General features: G+C 42.1%; 1 long non-coding RNA gene across 1 annotated transcript; it reads right to left on the reverse strand.

Annotated features, from left to right (window-relative positions):
• Nucleotides 1-667: 667 nt before the first annotated feature.
• On the reverse strand, nt 668-1,122 carry LOC131110100 (uncharacterized). Its single transcript, XR_009120844.1, has 3 exons — nt 999-1,122; nt 840-863; nt 668-770 (listed from the first exon to the last, which is right to left on the reverse strand). It is a non-coding gene; the product is annotated as an uncharacterized LOC131110100 (long non-coding RNA).
• Nucleotides 1,123-3,857: the final 2,735 nt, after the last annotated feature.

Here is a 3,857-nt window from a genome sequence, read left to right on the forward strand (position 1 = left end):
GCCTCGCCGCCGGCGTCGCCCCCTCCGGGCGGAAAATTGCAAGTGCCGTAACTCCCTTACCGCTTATCCCATCGTTGCGGTTTTTCGTACGGTGCATCCGCGCGCCCGTCCGAACACGCGCGCGCCCCCGACCCGCATGTACCCCCGACCCGCGCGTACCCCCGACCGCGTCGGGGTGCTCGAGCCCGCTCATCACTGCTTGCAGTTTTAATTTCTGCTTGATATCTTTGTTTCTTGGGCAGGTATGCAGTCTCCATACACGTATCCTGAATTTACAGTAGTTTAATGATGTCTCTCTGCCAGTGAACATGACTTCTTGGTTAAAATAGAGTTTATCCAATTATCTTGTAGGTATGGCATCACTGAAGCTTAAGGAAACTTTCTGGGGGGAAAACAAAGAGGAGAGGTTGCCAACGAAACGAAAGATAAGCAAATGAAAAACATGCAAATGAAAAGAAGTTCTTTTGAATTTTTGTGTTGAATGTCTAAGCTAATTGGTCGCTAGAGAGGACATGCTGATGCGGTGGATTTGGAGCCTGCCGCACAGAAACCTCGTGTACATCTCTTACAAAAGCCCGAGTATGTGCACAATGCACAAAAACACACAGACTTCCGCCCCGGCTCCATTAACACATCACCTTCTCTACAGTAACAATAGCTTGGCGCCAAGGAATTCAAGGTGCATTGTGTGTCAAGGAATTTTTTTCTTGTCTTTTTTTTTGGTCTGGTCCCTTGGCAGGCATCTTTTGTTGAAGCACGCCCGGCGAATTCTGAAATGTGACAGCAGAGATTGGTATGTGTCCTGTTTTTGTCCTTTTCCATGAGGAATTCTCTCTCACCTGCCTTTAACTAGCACGCTCTGCCTGCAGCGCAGTCACATTTATAGAGAGGAGATAAAACAGTTTTCCACCCACACCATTAGAGATGAGAAAAAAAAAGACCAGTTAGCCTGCTAGTCGGCGCACAACAGATTCTAACTCTTACTAAGAAACACATACATAACGATGGCTGGTCACTTAGCAGGCTTGCTTTCAAGACAGTCACCATACAGTTGATAAAGGAGCAATAAAATAATCCCAAAGAAAATGTGCAGGCGTATAATGAGCTTCAGAGGGAGTAGGGGACACCTGTTTGTTTGTACAATCTTTCACAAACAGTGTGCGGTTAATCACCTGCGTTGCTGCTGAGGTGACGCCTCATCTGCATCACAACGGAGAGGTCGGCCCGCATTAAAGACGGAGGACAGATGCCGTTCTATTTTGCTTCGGCTTTTCACTTTTAATGTTTCCTCTCTGGCGAAAAAACACACAACCAGATGTTCGATACCGCTCTGCACCTGCAGTTGGCTTTGAGTCGCAGTACTCTGGAGCCGGAAAAACGTGAACAACTATTTTGAAGTTTTCCTCACTCGTGGAAAAAAGTAGTTGTCAACAGGCACCAAAGACAATCCTATTACATTTTTCTTATTTTTACAAGCTTTGTTGCCTCTGATGGCCTTTCAACAGCTGTAGTTACCACTTTATTTGCTGCCTCCATAAAGGTGATTTATACGCCGTTATCACAAGGCTAGAAAGAAATGTCAATACACGATAAAAAGGTGTGAACAGAGAAAGGGACAGACTTCATTAATGCTGATCCAGCGCTACAAAGGCCTATTGATATGTGAGAGACAAGTGCAACATTTGTGAGTGTGAGGAATTGAGTTTTGGCCTCTCATTGACACCTTTGGACTTGTATTGATTAGTTATAGTAGCGGGCTTGAGAAGAAAAATTCACTCAGCTCTTTATAAGCAATCTTTAGTGCAGGAAATATTGTTTAATTCTCATTATGCATATAATGAAACCATTCCAAAACCATTGACTTACATGTTAAATGGTACTAGAATCATTAATAATGTGTAAAATTAACAAATTCGCTCCCAAAGACGTATTTGTACGTTTTTTTTTCAACCCAACCACTCGCTCCTGAAGACGTATTATATGTTTTTTTGTGCAAGAGCCTCGATGAGGTGATGATGCAATTCTACAATATAAGTTTTAAAACCAAAAAAAAGCCATCGCAAGGAAGAAATAGTGCATTTTATAAGAATACACAATTAGAGCAACCAGGAAGTGAAAAGGCACTTTTTAAAAGTTACCCATTGAGGAGAAATTTTAACGCATGCAAGCGCGCAAAAACGCATGCACATACTCACAGTTCACTTGCAAATGTGAAAATTGTAAATAGGTCAAGTTGTTAGAAATATATAAAAATATATTTTCATGTAATACAACCATTTTTTGTGTTGTTTATATTGTGGCATCACAAAAAGATACATTTGGTATGTACAGCCCAAGAACATAAAATCCGCCAAATTCATCACAAAAGGGCTGATACCAATAGGGCAGCTTTTGAAAAATGACTGGGATTAAATGAGTTAATTATATATGAAATTAGCATTAGTGTTAGTATTGTGTTTCTTGGCTGCAGGGTTAACACCCAGGCATAATACTGGGCAATCTGGGTTTATCGGGTATGTGTAAGAAAGCCAATGTTGAGTATCTCTAAACTGTATGTACACAACATACCTACAGCCATTAAAAAACAAGCTGCAGGCCGAAAATGTCCACACTGGTGTTCTGTGCGAGTTCTGGCCAGGCTTGTGACTCAAATGCTCGACAACAGTTGAAAAAGCTGCAGGGAAAGAGTTCATTAGAGCAACGGCGAAGCAGGGGTCTGCAACAAGCAGCCTCTCCACATCGTACAGCAGAGTTTTGCCTCCAGCTGTGACCTCTCACATCCAGTGGCAGCACAGAGACAAACAGTACTCGCACAGAGCTGCACTCTTTAGTTAGGCCAAAGAGTTGAACAAGTAACTCTCTGTGTCATTCCAATATTTTATTTCATTTATGAATATTTACAAAGGTCACGGCTTTCAAAGTTCTGGAATTGTTGAAAGAAATATGAAGGCAGGAAAAAAAAAAAGTGTCAGGACATGCATTTTACGCCATGAATGCTGATGTTTTTTTACTCTCCGCAAGCAGACCATGACTATGCATCGCATGGGCATCTGTGCAGCAGGCCAAATCAGGGGTTGTTTACCATCAAAAGAGCCATTTAGCTTCCTCGCCCACCAAAGAAAAATAGTCAGTTGATAACATCTTATACACTTTTATAAGTTTGAATCTTTCTTAATTTTACCAGTTACAACAACTTAGATTAGAAAAAAGAGCACCGAAGACAAAGAATCTGTCTCTATGTTGTTATGAGATGTTTCTTTTTGGGGGGATAAATTGATAGCCGTCATGGATGGATGGATGGATGGATGGAAATTGATAGTTGTCATATTTCATTTTGACTAACCCACTTAGGAAGCAAGCATGGTTTTCAACCCAATGAAGGGTGACCTCTTTACAGAAATAGCCGCCAAATAAATTCCAAAAAGTGAAATGGTGGTCTCTGTCAGACCGTCTTGCAGAAACAACACAGCATTTTAGAGTAGTTATGGTTGAAGCTATCATCTGACCCACTCAGACCATCATTCTGTCCTGTTCTACCTGACTGCCCCCACCAAATGGGCAATGCATTTTCAGCTAACAGTACCAGCCAACCAGTCGGAATGTTTTCCAACGGTCCATTCATTATTTTTGCAGAAGGCAGCACAAAATATTTAGTTCCAGATACAGTATGTATGAAGACATCCAGATGGATTGTACTATATGGTCTCCAGTTCACCCCGCTCCTACTCAAATATACAACAGTTGAAATATCGGATTGGGCGGCATGGTGATCCGGGGGTGATCACAGTTTTACATTCAGGAGATCAAGGTCGGAAACTCTATGTGGAGTTTGCATGTTCTCCCCATACGTGCGTGGG

Source organism: Doryrhamphus excisus, chromosome 23 (genome assembly GCF_030265055.1).
Source record: "Doryrhamphus excisus isolate RoL2022-K1 chromosome 23, RoL_Dexc_1.0, whole genome shotgun sequence".
NCBI lineage: Eukaryota > Metazoa > Chordata > Actinopteri > Syngnathiformes > Syngnathidae > Doryrhamphus > Doryrhamphus excisus.